The following is a 17456-nucleotide window of genomic DNA, read 5'->3' on the forward strand; positions in this document are numbered from 1 at the left end:
GCCTCTGGTTTGGCTGATGGGGCTTCTTCACATACCATTTTTCTTATATTGTCTCTTTCCAGAGAAACACTACTACTACTACTATTTAGCATTTCTATAGCGCTACAAGGCATACGCAGCGCTGCACAAACATAGAAGAAAGACAGTCCCTGCTCAAAGAGCTTACAATCTAATAGACAAAAAATAAATAAAGTAGGCAAATCAAATCAATTAATGTGAACGGGAAGGAAGAGAGGAGGGTAGGTGGAGGCGAGTGGTTACAAGTGGTTACGAGTCAAAAACAATGTTAAAGAGGTGGGCTTTCAGTCTAGATTTAAAGGTGGCCAAGGATGGGGCAAGACGTAGGGGCTCAGGAAGTTTATTCCAGGCGTAGGGTGCAGCGAGACAGAAACAGCAAGGTCGTGGGCCATTTCTCCATTCAGACCTATAAAAGCTGATCATGAAAGTAATGAGAGGCACACTATCCTTTACAACAAGTTGTATGATATGTTTTTTTTTTAATGTATCTGCCGTCACTGTTACAGTAACTTTGTCACTGACTGATGTCTGTGAAGTTTTCTGGTCCTTTGCCCGGCTGGAAGTACTGGGCATTGGTTCCTTGCTTTTGCCATCATCTTTCTCACTCAGAGCTGTAAGTATTTCTGGTTGAAAGCGCTGTAAATGTCTTTTCAGATTTGAAGCTCTTGTGGGCGCATTTTGATTACTGCCTGAACATGTGCTGATCTTGGCATCACAGCATTTGTCTTCATCTGGGTCCTGTGTCATACACTGACACAAAATATTTTCCACCTTGAGTTATGATAAAATGCTCAAATACAGCTGACTTCACGGGAAGCTTCTTTGACATTATGAATTTATAGTTTTAAAAATTGTCAAACAAAATTTCATACTGCAGGGCTGCAGGGGAAAGCAGGAAGGAAAGTGTCTGTATCCTAACTATTGCTCCTGCCTCTCCCTGTAGCTTATTGGCTAGTTATGTCTGACCAATAGGCTGTAGAGAGATGAGGGAGCTGCTGCAGCACTTGCTTTTTTTTATTACTACTATCTCACAGATATGTTATTGAATAATGAGGTAGGGGCTTCCTTCATGCAGAAATTCTGTCCAGAGGAAGTCTAAATGTGCCAACATTGTCCAGATCATGCACACTATTAGCCGCCAAGTTCATACAAAGTTAATTATGTTCAATGGAAAATAAATCTGTTGGCTCAGGCTGCTTGCTATGTGAATATTCCATCACTGTTTCACTATTGATACCAAGTATTACATATTAAGACATTTGCTTTAAACTTTGTTTTAAGTCATTTATCCAGTCCTTACATGCACATAGTTTTGCTTTTTAAAAACCAAAGGTGAATCTTAAGGGTGGTTGGAGAATTAGGTATAAACTGTGTTGTTGTTTGTTTTTTTACTTTACTTTTTTTGGACTGCTTTGGGTCCTGCTGATCTGTACATCTGTTGTCTGGAATTTTGGAAGATGGAAATGAGAAAATAACAATTAAATTTTGGAGGTACTCTGTAGAAGTTGTTGTTTACTTTTGCAATGTGTGTATGGATGCCTGTTATGGTGTGTGCATGTGATAATATTTGAATAACTGTCTATACATATGGCTATGATTTCTGAACATGCAGCATCATTAAAGAACAGACTTTTAAATGCCCAGCTGGGTAAATATGGTAATCTCCTCTTTGTTAGATGTTTCAGACATATCCAAGTACTTGCTCCCATGATATAACTGAATTCTATTATTCTGTCTCACTGTATTTTCAAATGTAAGCCACATTGAACCCGAGTTTGCTTGGGATAATATGGGACAAAATGTAAAAAGAAAATCCTTTATCCTTCACCTTTTAAGACACTACCTATCCAGCTGGATAGTGATGGCACAATGAAAGCAAGTTTGGTGCAGTGAAGACTAACTCAAAATAACCAGTTCCTTAGCTGGGCCCTAGTATTACTATATAGAAAATGCAGTCATACCATGTCCCTGTGGTTATGTTCCACTAATAAGTTAAATGATTAACTGGTTATCTTGAAAGGATTATATAACCTTTGAATTCATGACTAAGGACACAAACATACACTTATTTATTTAATATCACAATTCCTCATGTACAGCTAGAAAACAACCTTTTAGAGTGGATAGTGTTCACAATGAGCTCCTTTTATTATAGACCAGATAGAAGAGATAAGAGTTTTCAGTTTTGTCACTGTATAAGTCATCACAAGAACAAAATATAAGAAAACCAATGGACTGCATTGGGGGCTAATAACCCATAGTTATGTTTAAACAAAAGAGATCTGCAAGAAACAAGATATTTATTTTTATTTTGACTTATAAAACCACTTGTCCCTGAAACATGCCTAAAAACAGAATAACCCATTTGTGTATCTAAAATGTAAACTTCTACAAAACAGGTGAAGATGTGATTCCATATGCCCCAACGAAAGGATAGTTTAATTTTACTTCCACTTAATGTCAATATATTCAATCATCTGTATAACACCAGGCTTCCCAAGGCAGATTACAACAACAGTTAAGATGAACCCATCTTGAAACAGGATATCCTCACTGAAATTTGTCCATCTGTATTGTATAGAACAGTAGAAAAATGTATTTTAGAAAATGAGCATAAAATACAGTGTTTATAATTGCTTTTGCTACCAGCTGCAATAATTTTAAGCTGTTTTAGTGATATTCAATTTTTATTTCATGATAGATAGATAGATAGATATGGGAAGCTTTCAAATAAATTAAAAAGCTGTCAAAAAATCTTTTGTCCTCCACCTTTTAAGGCACTGCCTACCCAACTGGAACAGGTTTAGACTTTTTACAGATGGACCACGTATATGCAGTCCCTTATTTCTAATAATCTTTGGCTGTTGTTTTCAATATCATTTGCTATTGTTTTGAGTGAACTAAAATGGCATCAAGCCCCGCCTACTGCTTGGAAGCTCCGCCTACTGGCTTCAGCTCATATAATGGACTAGACAGGTTCACTTCATTTCCTGTTCATTCAGCCTCCTTGACAGAGACACTTCCTGCTTGCACTGCCAATGGAGAGGAGGAAGTGCTGCTGATAGACACTGTAGAAAGGAAGGTGATGGATAACTTTATTGGCATGACAGTTTTACATGTGTTGCCAAAAGTAAAATGTTAAGCAATTAAGATGAAAAAGACAGAGAAATACTGGGAAAAAGATGGTGCTGTGAAGGGCTGAAAGAGGTAGAAAGGATCTGTAAGGGGCTGGGCGACAGGGGCTGGGAGTGGAGATGTGTGAGAAGAATAGAAACAGCCTGTGAGAAACTTGAAAAGCGAACATAGGCTGTAAATAGGGGGAAAAGAGCTGGCATAGAGGAAGAAGAGCAAGCAGAGTGGAAGCAGAAGCTACAGAGGGAAGAGAAGCTGAAAGATATGTATATAGGAAGGATTAGGAAAAGAGGGACTGAGAGGCTGTGTGTGTGTGTTGTGGGGGGGGGGGGGGGTCATGGTGGAGAGAAAAGACATAAAGGTGAGCGAGGGTGAGAGAAGCTTCAGGGAGACAGACTATGAAATGACAAGCACACATGAAGGAAAGAAATTGTGAAGAAATGAGAGTGATTTTTAGTATAAGTGAGAAATTTAGATTACATTTTCTCAATTTTTTCTCTGTGGGTTCAGTGGAATACTTTTCTATGCAGAGACGCTTTGCAAGCTCCTTCTGATCCAGATATATTTCGAAATCAAATTCATCCTCCGTTGATGCCCCAGCGGTATGACTTGATTAATAATTGCCACTTTTCTGGCCCATCTCTTTAAAATGGAAACAACTTTAGGTGTTCTGGTAGCAATAACTACATTCTTCGCCTTGTCAATCAGAGCGGCAGCGTGTCCTTCTTACAGACTGTCTGTCTCTTATTGCCAGCTGAAGAGTGTGCACAACAGAGCATATGTGATGTCTGTAAAGTTGTCTGGTCCTTTGCTTGGCTGGAAGTACTGGGCATTGGTACCTTGCTTTTGCTGTCTTCTTTACTTCTGGATGAAAGCATTGTAAATGTTTTGAAATTGAGAGCTCTTGTAGGAGCATTTTTATCGCTGCCTGAATATGTGCTGATCTTCGCATCATAGCGTCTGGGTCTTGTGTCATACACTGACACACAAAATATTTTGAGTATGGTGAAATGCTCAAATACAGCTGACTTCACGGGAAACTTCTTTGACATTATGAATTTATATTAAAAAAAATTGTCAAACAAAATTCCAAATATGTCTCCTTTCTTTCCTTTCAGTTACAAGCTGAAGGAACTAAAGACTGAGTGAGGTAGGTGATGGTCTTAAATACCAGCCATCAACCAATCAGAGAGTGTATCACATCAGGTTGGTTAATTCCTGTTGATTAATGGCCCTAGAAAAAGTGAATTGATATTAGGCTTTAACAGGAAAAAATATGTAAGTATAAAATGATAAATTTAACCATATATTATAAACGTTTTTATTTTGAAGATGGAGTCGGAGCTGGTGTCAATACATTTTTTTTCAAACATAATTACAAGCATAAACTTGCAAGAGAAAAGAAAAAAATGTGACACAAAAACAATACTACAAAATGAAAGAATGCAGTGGAATACAAACAAATCACACTTCTTCCACTAGTCCACAATAAAGTAAATACAGATCACTATGCATTAAAATACGAAATTAGGTCCTTACAATGCTCAAAATCGCACTGCCTCTAATCATGAGACAAGCTCAGATCCCTGAACTGTGGATCAATAGACATCCTATTAATAACAAACATTGTCAATTGCTTTATCATTTACAAGGAAAACAGAGGAAAAAAAGACAACCAAGTTGCTGGATCTAAAGGCAATGCAGCAAAAACTTTTGCAGCTTTTTCTGTGTTGCCTTAGCTACATAATTTTCCCCATCAGACTGTAATTGCTTATTAGATTTTTATTTTCCCCATCAGACTGTTTTTGCTCACCAGACTTTTTTTCCTCATCAGATTGTATCTCTCTAGTGGATGATTGATACATTTGTTTCTGCACAGGGTATGTGCAACATGCAGGTTCCACTTTACTGTTTTTGATATAACTAATTAGTGTTTTATTCAATAGATTCATTTTCAGAATGACTTTTGTTTATGTATTTTGGCTTTTATAAAATTGTGTTTTGGTTAACATTTTGGATGTTACTTACATCAAACGAGAGCAAAGGTGGATTTATTATTTCAATTCTGTGGATCCTGCTGGTCTGAAGGTACACATTGAATTTTGATTCATTTACACTGCTATTGGTGACTTTTGTAGGTGGGGTTTCCTGCCTATATGCAAGAGAGGTTGGCGTGTTTGTTTTCTGGTCACCATTTTGAAATACGTGGAGGCTGTGATACAGGAATTCATCCCCTGATGCAGCTCTGTGAAAAAGGGTTTCAGTCTCGGGTGTTTACTGATTGACTGCAAAGAAATTTGTGGCGACTGAACATAAGTACATAAGGGTTGCCATACTGGGACAGACTGAAGGTCCATAAAGCCCAGTATCCTGTTTCCAACAGTGGCCAGTCCAGGTCACAAATACCTGGCAAGATCCCAAAACAGTACACAGTGGCGTTCCTAGGGGGGCTGACACCCGGGGCGGATCGCTGATGCGCCCCACCCCCCAGGGTGCAGCACCCCCCCCCCGGTGAAAGGACACCCCCCCCACCCCAGCGAAAGAACCCTCCCCCCCCGGGTGCACGCCACTGGAGGGGGTGCCGCGCGCCGGTCAGCTTCCTTCGTTTCCATGCTCCCTCTGGCCAGGAACAGGTTACTTCCTGTTCCGGGGCAGAGGGAGCATGGAAATGAAGGAAGCTGATCGGCACGCGGCACCCACCCAGCAGGGTGCACCTGGGGCGGACACCCCCCCCCCCTTGGTACACCACTGACAGTACAATACATTTCATACTGCTTTTCCCAGAAGTAAGCAGTGGATTTTCCCAAGTCCATTTTAATAATGGCTTATGGACTTTTCTTTTAGGAAGCTTTCCAAACCTTTTTTAAATCCTGCTAAGCTAACTGCTTTTATCACATTCTCTGGCAACAAAGTCCAGAGTTTAATTACATGTTGATAAGATATTTTTGTATTATTATGTTTCTGCAGCTTTATGAACTATTTCTGTTTTGTAAGACTATAGTTCTCAGTCTGTCTAATGCTTTAAGCAATTGTGGAGTTTTTTTGACCAGAGATGTTTGTCAGCTTTGGCGCTATACTTTAGTGAGGAGTGTGGGCTGTTCACTGAGGTCTTTTTTTCCCCCCACTTTTTGACTAGTGTTATTTATATTATGTGCAGTGAGATGGAGTGACTGATGGTCTTTTTCTTTTGGGAACTTACACGCTGTTGTGATTTTCTCTATTAGGATTTCCAGCTCGAGTGATTTATTTGCCTTAACATTTTATTTGCCATTTAGCAGATTGTACAGCATTTGCTCACACCTATGTTTGTTTTTAAATTGGTTCTTTTAACACGTGTCTTTTTAAATTGTTTTTTTTAATCATTTTATATTTGTCAGTTTTATTTTTAAATTTTGTATGTTATTAAAATATGTTTGATCTCTTTGTTTAGATCCCTGATGCAGACAGTTTCACTGAAACAAAAAACATTTTGGGTATGTTTAATAAAGTACCTATCTGATGCCCTCCTATTCTTGAAGGCGTCTTCTGCTTTTTTGGCTACTTTGCTCTATTCAGCATTGGCCACAATGCAGATACCAGTGCTGTCTGCCCAGTATATTTTGGCCACTGTGGCTGGTATTTAAACAATTGGGCAGTAAATGGAGAAGTGGCCTAGTTGTTAGAGCAATAGGCTCAGAATGAGGCAAACCAGCGTTCAAATTCCAAGTACCCTTCTTGTCTCCCATTGGTTCAAGTTCCCACTTAGATTGTCAGCTTTTTAGATCTAGTCATTTTTGTACCTGAATGCTGAAAGCTGTCTTGAGCATTAATTTGAAAAGCATAGGTTAGCAGTCCAAGGGCCTCTTTTACTAAATCGCACTAACAATTCCCACACAGCAATGCCAAAGAAGCACATTCAAAGTGAATGGGCTTTGTCGGCATTGCAACGCCGGAAATCGCTATTACGGTTTAGTAAAAGAGGCCCCAAACTTGTATTTTTAAAAATGATATTTACTTGGGTAGCAGCATTCATTATTAGTCTATGGAATTCAAGATTTTTCTCCACTTGGTTCTATAAAGGAATAAGCACAGAAGAAGAAATTCTTCTTAGCACCTTATGTAAAATGGGTAGGACTAGGTCATTCTGTCATTGGTAGGTACAATATGACTAGTGTTGTGGAGAGTTGCTTATGATATGTACGGACGGGGAGAGGGATATTGGGGTGATAGTATCTGAGGATCTGAAGGTGACGAAACAGTGTGACAAGGCGGTGGCCATAGCTAGAAGGTTGCTAGGCTGTATAGGGAGAGGTGTGACCAGCAGAAGAAAGAAGGTGTTGATGCCCCTGTATAAGTCATTGGTGAGGCCCCACCTGGAGTATTGTGTTCAGTTTTGGAGGCCATATCTTGCTAAGGATGTAAAAAGAATTGAAGCAGTGCAAAGAAAAGCTACAAGAATGGTATGGGATTTGCGTTACAAGACGTATGAGGAGAGACTTGCTGACCCGAACATGTATACCCTGGAGGAAAGGAGAAACAGGGGTGATATGATACGGACGTTCAAATATTTGAAAGGTATTAATCTGCAAACGAACCTTTTCCGTAGATGGGAAGGTGGTAGAACTAGAGGACATGAAATGAGATTGAAGGTGGGCAGACTCAAGAAAAATGTCAGGAAGTATTTTTTCACGGAGAAAGTGGTGGATACTTGGAATGCCCTCCCACAGGAGGTGGTGGAGATGAAAACGGTAACGGAATTCAAAAATGCATGGGATAAACATAAATGAATCCTGTTCAGAAGGAATGGATCCTCAGAAGCTTAGCGGAGATTGGGTGGCAGAGCTGGTGGTGGGAGGTGGTGCTAGTGCTAGGCAGACTTCTACGGTCTGTGCCCTGAAAATGGCAGATGCAGATCAAGGTCAGGTATACACAAAAAGTAGCACATATGAGTTTATCTTGTTGAGCAGACTGGATGGACCTGCAGGTCTTTCTCTGCTATGCTACTAAGCTATGTTACTCCTAAATATATACCCAATACATTAAGAGTTGCCAATCAAAAGAACTATAATCTCAGGAGTTTTACATTTTTCACCCACTGAACAGTTAAAATCCAGAGCCACTTATATTTTCCGTCGTTCCTGAAGATCGATGCATGGCATGGGCTGTGTATAATTAGAGAGGAAATGTTTTGGAATGCTCATAGAATAATGTGACATATGTGACTTTTTGATTTATTCTGTGGCCCTTTCTAATTCTGTTTTGATATCTGCATGAATGAAGCACAGAAAAAGGGGGAGAAGCCACATCTTAAATCAGAGACCACTGTAGCACCAGGGAAAAAAAAGTGAAGTAAGGTTAGGTAAGAAAGAAAGGGGTGTGTTTACTAAGGCACGTTAGCATTTTTAGCGTGCCTTTAAAGTTAAGGCGCATTAAATGCTAATGTGCCAATACATTCCTATAGGCACATTCGCATTTGACACACGTTAGTGTTTAACACGCATTAAAAATGCTAACGCACCTATAGCGTGCCTTTGTAAACACAGGCCAAAGTAAGAAATAGAAAAATGAACATTTTCTTAAGGAAGAGTCTAGGAAGTCAGTAGGGCTGGGTTCTATCACTGTCTGTAGGAACCACACTGAAAAGATAGGAACAGGGCCGATTGCGTAGAGGAGAACCTCAGAACGGGTAAGGGAGGAAGATAAATTGTCTTCCTGGATGCCAGGAGAAGACTGGAGTGAGGGGTTGCTAGGCCTTGAAACCCTCGCCGGGTGGACTTGGAGTAGTCTGTGCTCCCCCTTTTTTGTTTGAGGTTAAGTGTTTATTGCTGTACCTGTCTTATTGGAAGAGGGGCCATGCCTTAGCCAGAGTGACATAAGCTAGAATTCAGGGGACGAGGAAAAGATTGATCATGTAGCGCATGGCGGGTGACTGATAATTTCATGGAGTCCTGAACAGCTAGCAGGAAGTCATTAGCTATGCTCTTGAAATAATAATTATAGTACTTTATATAACAATAGCACAAAGTAAATTGTAATTACCTACTAGATTTCTCCTAGTAATCTAATGACACGACATTGAAGTAATTATTAAGAAAGTCATTATGCAAACTAACATCCTCCTCCTCTGCCTGTGCTTCCTCTCTGCTTTTTTCAGAATGCACAGGGGGAACAATTTTCAGGCTCCACTTTGGTGCAAAATCCACACATTTTTTATCCACTGTTCTGGTCTCACACTGTGTTACACTATAGTGTATTTGGCAGTCAGTTAAACCATTCCAATATTCACAGAGAAAGACTCAAACTCAGTTCTCAATTGCTATTTAATGCATACAAATAAACTGCATCGAGTTGAAACAGGAAGTTCTGCCCAGGCGCAGGAAGAGTCCGTCTAAAACTGCTTTAGTTCAACACCTCAGAGCAAAATAACTGATAACAAATGCTAAACATTGGAAAAGATAAAAATAAAATAGAATTGCAAAAGAGGATAGAGAGAGGAATGTAATAAGGCGGAGGGCCCCAGTGTACGGAGCCGCCCTTAACATGGCGCTGTGCACCCGTGTACCCACGCCCTGGCTGCGGGGGAAGGGTGAGCTGCAAATAGTCAGGAACCCTGGTGGCTGGAAGAGAGTTTTCGCACCAAAGCGGGGCTCTGTGCTGGGAAGGGAGGTGCTGGAGATGTGGGCTTAAAAGCCCACAGCTTGTCGGAAGAGCCCTCTTTGTCCCTGGGGACTTGAATGGGACCAGCTTATCCATGCACTCATCTCCTGGCTGGATGCTACGTTTCCAGGCCTCGGCTGTCTCTTTTTGAGGGAGTGGGCCACTCATCCTTGAATAAGATGGACGGGCCCTCGCAGCCCTGGCACAGCTTTGAATGTGCAGCTACATCCTGTTCTTGCCACAGTCCACCATGATGCGATGCTCGCCTTGGCCAAAGAAGGTCTAAAAGTCAAAGATGGTCAAGAAGCGCCTCAGTACCAGGTCTTCTGGGAGATGCAGTGAGGTGGCATGGGGTAAGATTTGAAAGAGGGGAACCAAGGTGTCCATGGGCTTTTTGAAGGAGGATGGGGTGGGGAGGGGGCGCAGCTCATCCCAGCTCAGTCACCCCTTGATGGAGGGCATGATGTGTACAAGTTGTACCCAGAGCTGAGAAGAGCTACTCATTGCAGCCAAGAGCTGCTGCCTGTACTCCTGAGGCCCAATCCCTGCCATGTTGGGGCAGGTACTGCTATGGTCTGACACATCCTGCTGACTTGGGGCTTATCGATCGCTGGTTTAATTGCCCTGGACCCTGCCCTGCTTTTGGGGAAGTTGTGTGCGCCACCACTCACTCGCAGTGGGTTGGTGTTAAAAAGCACTGTTCCTTGCTTATAGCTCCCATACAAAAAAAATAAAAAGTCTTAGCTTGGAGTGGCACACCTTGTGTCCATGGGGGTGATACAGTCTAGCCCTGCATGTGCACGTGCACGTGATAGAATCACAGTAGATTTCTGATTCATGCACCTTTTCACGATGGCGTTTGCTACCGCTTATCAAACTCAGCCCATTGAACCAGCACAGATAGCTTCGGGCGCCGACTGCAGAGAGGATAAACGATGGCCAGCCAGAGGGCCCTGACAAATCAGCATAGTCTCAGAGACTAAACCTGCTCCTGGCAATCAGTGCAAAGCTGGATAGTTGTGTAATTATTCAAACAACAGTGTGGTAGCGCGATAGCACAATCACTACATCAGTATAACAGTAAAGACAGTGGATGGAGGAACTTAATGCTCCTTTCTAGCGCCTGATTTAAAGGGGGCTATAAAGACTTCCCCCGGTCACAGCATGAGTCAGATATGGGGAAACCCTGAATGGAACCCCTCCCCTTTTTAACTTCAGATAATACTTTGCGTGGCAAACTGGGGATCTTCTTAGGGGAATTAACAGTTCTGGCTTAGCTTAGTTGTATTTTGTTCAAGCTACCTGTGGCCTGTGTTGCTGCTTGTTTAGTCATGCATTGCAAATCCTTTGAAGCTCTTCCAGAGTTATCACCAGAATCTTGAAAGTTGTCTCTTTCAAAGTTATTAAGTAATCTTGAAAGTCGCAGTACTCCTATACTACAGCGAGTGGGGGAGGGGTCTCCTGGTGGTTAGAACAGTTGACTTGAGTAGAGAGGTGTGGTAGTCGTGTTAGTCCACCTTTAAAGGTAATCAATAGAAATAAAACAAAATAAAACATGGAAAAGAAAATAAGATGATACCTTTTTTATTGGACATACAGTAACTTCATACATTTCTTGAATAGCTTTTGAAGGTTGCCCTTCTTCGTCAGATCGGAAGCAAGCAAATGTTGGTAGATGACAGTATATATAAGTGAAACATCAAAGTATTTCAGTGACAGTCTAACAGGATGGGGGTGGGTAGGTGAGAGACAGGGAGATATGCATGGAGACAGGAGGGTGTCAAAGCAGTACAATTTTATGGTTTATAATGGGCTAAGTTGACTTGAAATGTCAGGGTGGCAGGCTTAAACTTCACTAATACCCTGTATCAACCTGAGCTGTTCACTTCACCCTCGTTACTACAGTTTCAAAGGTGGCATATAAGCAGCACTTTAGGGTCACAGCTGATTGATGTAAGCAAGCATTTTCATAGTTGCCGACAGAAGCAGCACTTTCATGCAGGTGACTGGGACAAACATCAAGCAGAGCAAAGCCAAAAATGGCTCAGAGGCATGGTCCCGCCTCGTAACTTTGCGTTGCATGTATATATATATGTTATGATCAAATACTACCATTTTTACACATTTTGATAATGTCACTTGAAACTGACTATGCTGCTGAAATGAAGATCAGATAAATTTGGGGCATCTGTAGGGCCAGCTCTGCAGCCAACCCCACGAACGAACAAACTCTTCACTGCGCGCAGGTGATTTAATTTGCATTAGGTTAAGTTTAACACCCCCAAGCATGTAGACAAGTTGACTGGGTAGAAAAGGATGTTCGAGGAAGCTGCATGGTGGATTCCCATTCACTACCTACATTAATGAGTCATTCCCCTCTTCTCCTGTACTTGCCATTAATTAATTCAGAAGTGGCATGGAGGGACTGCTTAGGTGTGGGCCTGTTTTGAGGGCATCTATCTAAACATGACAATTTTTCACTTCCTTCACACAGAGCATTGCATGCAGTGGCAAGAAAAAACACTATTACTTTTAGTGACAGAGTCTTCAGGCTCATGGGCAGGCCAGCCCGGGTACTTTGGGGTTGGCCCAGGTGTTATCATCCTGCCCACAATACATGGTCGTGATTGGGTGTGCCCAGGAGAAGGAGAGGCTCTTGGGTCCCTTGCTTTTGGACACCTCTGTTGCAGAGTTTTATCCACAAACTTCACCACCAAAAGGGCAGGGGTTAATTGCCTGGCAATTTAGGAGGAATTGCAACTCTTCCTGATTCAAAATTGGCACTTATGCTTAGTACAATATCAATTGGCACACTTTATAACACCTCGGGGACACAGTTCGGGCACCACACCCTTGAGACTAGGAGTCCTTCTAGAGTATATCCTCAGGGTAGTGGATCCATTCTGGACATCTCAAGAGTGCATCCATGCCTAATGAATTCCTTCACTCAGTGACCTCCACATCAGTATGAGTCAAATGAGGCGACCAGCATATCACAGCAAGTAAGGGTATGCTCTCTGGTTGTAATGCTACACACCACTATGTTGCAAGTTGAGGTGTATGATGTAAGGTCTGAATTCATGGGAGATCATTATGCCCTCAGGGGAACGAATTCCTCAATGCCAGAAAGTGGGGCTAAACCTTTCTTACATGACCTCACCCCCCCCCCCTTTTACAGATGGTTTTAAGATAAGAGCAGTTAGCTTAGCAAGGATAAAAGAGGTTTGAACAAGTTCCGAAGAGAAGTTCATTAGCCATTATTAAGACAGAGGTGGGGGAACATCCCACTGTTTAATTATTAATTTTAATGCATACTTATAAAAAATAAATGTCTATGTTTTTCTATGTTGTTTTGGAAGCGAGGTATAGGTTTTTCCTAAAAATTAGAGTTGCAAAACTCTTCACACACCTTCCATTTGAGGATTGCTGTGGGTATAAAGTGTGTGCATTCTGGAACACCATGCCTTTTTTAAAGTACCATCCAAGATGGGCAGTTTTCAGACAAGTGCGTAAATAGCTTTTGTACCTGTCTGAGGGGGTCTTTTGCTAAAGCTTAGCTCGAGTTATCTGCAGTAGGGCCCATAGGAATAAAATGGAACCTGCTGCAGATAACTTGAGCTAAGCTTTAGCAAAAGACCCCCTGAATGGCTTAAAGATTTGCCGTCAATATATTTAATTTGATGTACTACCATATTCATAGTCTATCTCTCGGTATGTCTGGGTTCTTACTAATCGGCTACGCTCCTTCCCTGCACCGCTGTCCTTCACTCAACATTTTTCCTTCCATGACTCTCTATGCTGCCTTTGCACCACTAACTCAGCTATTTTCTTTCTGCTACCCCCTGTTAAAGTCCCAAACATTTTTCCTTTCTTCTTTCTCTGTTCATTCTCCTTTTCTGAATCTTGACAGCTTTCACACAACCATCATGCATTACGTGCCCTGCATCCACTACCATTTCCAGGGTCGGCTCAAGGGATTGTGTAGCCCTGAGCCAAGTTTTCCCTTATTTATTTATTTATAAGGATTTATTTACTGCGTTTTTGAAGGAATTCACTCAAGGCGGTGTACAATAAGAATAAATCCAACATGAGCAATAGAAAATTAAAGCAGTAAAAACATTCAAATAACAATACAAACTATAGCATAGTATAGTACTTACAATGTCAATACAATACATAATACAACATTTTAATTGACAGTGTAGGGTATAAGCAAAGATGGAACACATAGATAGGTAAGAGAGTAAGAAGAGTTAGAAAATAAGGTGACTAATTTAAAGAAAGGTGCACACGAGGTCAGAGAGATGGTTAAATATTATATCAGCTAGGGTAGGAGTGGATAAACAGGCTTTGGTGCCCCTCCCTCATCAGCTAGCTAGCTAGCCTGCCTGCATAACCTTAATTCACCCCAGGGGTCCTGGGGGTCACAGGGGCAGGATCGATCCCTATAGGCGTAGCTACGGGTGGGCCTGGGTGGGCCCAGGCCCGCCCAGTCTTTTTCGACCCTCACCTTCCATGACAACGACGACGACTTAGTTTTTTGCCTGCAGCCGTGAGCGGGCGTAAAAGCAGCAAGCAGTGAGCCAGTCTGGACTCCGTCCTTCGCTTCCTGCCCTCTCAGCGTCCCGCCCGCCCAAAAGGAAATGACATCAGAGGAAGGCGGGACGGTGCAGAGAGAGGGCAGGAAGTGAAGGACGGAATCGAGACTGGCTCGCTGCTTGCTGCTTTTACGCTGCAGCTTCGGGAGTGGAGTGTGTGTAAGTGAGCCAGCCCGCCCATCTAATCCATTGCAAGGAAGGAAGCGATTTGGTTTCCACTCCCCCGCGCAGCCGTCGCCATTCACTCAAAACACAGGGCAAGCAAACCTGTGAGCTGCTGCATCCACGTTGTCATTCTTTTGAAGGGGGGGCGGGGGAGATGCCGGATAGAATGGGGAAGGGGATTGAAAGAAACAGGATGGGCAGGGGAGAGAGGAGAATTGCCGGACAACAGGGATTGATGGAGGGGGCAGGGGGGAGAGGAAATTTGCTGGACATGGATGGATGGAGAGGAGGGCAGGGGAGAGAATAGAAATTGCTGGACATGGAGCAGAGGACAGGGGAAGGAGGAAAATTGTTGGACATGGATGGATGGAGGGGAAAGGGGAGAGAGGAAATTTGCTGGGTGATGCACTTGGGGAGTAGAAATCCAAGGGAGACGTATGTGTTAGGCGGGGAGAGTCTGATAGGCACGGACGGGGAGAGGGATCTTGGGGTGATAGTATCTGAGGACCTGAAGGCGACGAAACAGTGCGACAAGGCGGTGGCAGTAGCTAGAAGATTGCTAGGCTGTATAGAGAGAGGAGTGACCAGCAGAAGAAAGGAGGTTTTAATGCCCCTGTATAAGACGTTGGTGAGGCCCCACCTGGAGTATTGTGTTCAGTTTTGGAGGCCGTATCTTGTGAAGGATGTTAAAAAAATGGAAGCGGTGCAAAGAAAAGCTACGAGGATGGTATGGGATTTACGTTCCAAGACGTATAAAGAAAGGCTTGCTGACCTGAACATGTACACCCTGGAGGAAAGGAGGAACAGGGGTGATATGATACAGACGTTCAAATATTTGAAAGGTATTAATCCGCAAACGCACCTTTTCCGGAGATGGGAAGGCGGTAGAACGAGAGGACATGAAATGAGATTGAAGGGGGGCAGACTCAGGAAAGATGTCAGGAAGTATTTTTTCACGGAGAGGGTGGTGGACGCTTGGAATGCCCTCCCGCGGGAGGTGGTGGAGATGAAAACGGTAACGGAGTTCAAACATGCGTGGGATATGCATAGAGGAATCCTGTGCAGAAGAAATGGATCCTCAGAAGCTTAGCTGAAATTGGGTGGCGGAGCAGTTGGGGGGAAGAGGGGGTGGTGGTTGGGAGGCGAAGATAGGGGAGAGCAGACTTATACGGTCTGTACCAAAGCCGGTGATGGGAGGCGGGACTGGTGGTTGGGAGGCGGGAAATACTGCTGGGCAGACTTATATGGTCTGTGCCCTGAAAAGGACAGGTACAAATTCAAGGTAAGGTATACACATATGAGTTTGTCATGGGCAGACTGGATGGACCATGCAGGTCTTTATCTGCCGTCATCTACTATGTTACTATGTTACTATGGATGGATGGAGGAGAGGGCAGGGGAGAATGGAGAGTTGCTGGACATGGATGGATGGAGAGGAGGGCAGGGGAGAGAATAGAAATTGCTGGACATGGAGCGGAGAGCAGGGGAAAGAGGAAAATTGCTGGACATGGATGGATGGAGGGGAAAGGGGAAAGAGGAAATTTGCTGGGTATGGATGGATGGAGGAGAGAGCAGGGGAGAATGGAGAGTTGCTGGACATGGATGGATGGAGGAGAGGGCAGGGGAGAATGGAGAGATGCTGGATGGATGGATGGATGGATGGAGGGAGGGAGGGGAGAGAAGTCAGGGAGGAGATGCGCATGGATGGAGGGGAGGGAAGAGAGGAGAAATGCTGGACATGGATGGAGTGGAGGGCAGGGAAGAGAAGGAAAAATGTTGGACAAGGATGGAGGGGAGGGAAGACAGAGGAAGTAGAAGCACATGGATGGAGGGGAGTGAGGAGAAATGCTGGATATGGATGGAGGAGAAACTGCTGAGTTTAAGGGCTGGTTTGGAGCACGTTGAGGGCAGATACTGAAACTCGAGGAAGGATAGGGACAGGGCTACAGATGGTAGACAAGACACATAAGGACACAGGAGGATGGTGGACATGGTGAGAGAAAAAATATCAGATGGAAAGAAGACACTGCATAAAACAGAAGACACTGGGACCAAAGTGAATAGATCAGACAACAAAGGTAGAAAAAAGTATTTTATTCAGAATTTATTAATTGGAATATGTCAGCTTTTGGAAATGTACATCTGTGATATTTTGCATGTAAGTTTCAATTTTTCTGGTATTGCTGCATGCTGAGTCTGACTTCTTGATTTAACTTTCCAGTTCAGTATTTTGCCTTCATATTTTTTGATTTCTAGTTCCTTGTGTCATGTCTGTTGTGTCATGTGTTTTTCATGTGTGATCAAGGTGCAGTATTCTGCTAGCGTGTAGTATTTGCAGCCCTTTTTGTTTTGCTTTTTTTTTTTCACGAGGTAGTGTATTGGTGTTTTAGAGCCTAGTGTAATTACAGTTCTGCCTTTTCAAGCATAAGGTTGTAGCTCGTCCTGTCCTTGGAATTAGTGCTGTTATGGTTTAGTAAGGATATGAGTGTGTTTTTGCACAAGTTTGTGTATAGCATTTTACAGTGGAGAGATTGTGGGATAATGTAATTATATTTAAAAATATCAATTTTTCCATTAAGTATGTATGTGGTTATACTGATGCAGGGCAGCTGTTAGGCATCAAGTGAATTCTAAGGCATTATTTTTGTAGGATCCCAAGAGACACTACTCATACTTATATAGACAGTGCGTGCCCACCCATATTAGCTCTGGGCCCACCCAAAATCTCAGGTCTGGCTACGCCATATGTTCCTGCATTACATAAGTACATAAGTAATGCTACACTGGGAAAAGACTAAGGGTCCATCGAGCCCAGCACCCTGTCCACAACAGCAGCCAATCCAGGCCAAGGGCACCTGGCAAGCTTCCCAAACGTACAAGCACTCTATACATGTTATTCCTGGAATT

This window comes from Microcaecilia unicolor, chromosome 3 (genome assembly GCF_901765095.1).
Source record: "Microcaecilia unicolor chromosome 3, aMicUni1.1, whole genome shotgun sequence".
Classification (NCBI taxonomy): Eukaryota; Metazoa; Chordata; class Amphibia; order Gymnophiona; family Siphonopidae; genus Microcaecilia; species Microcaecilia unicolor.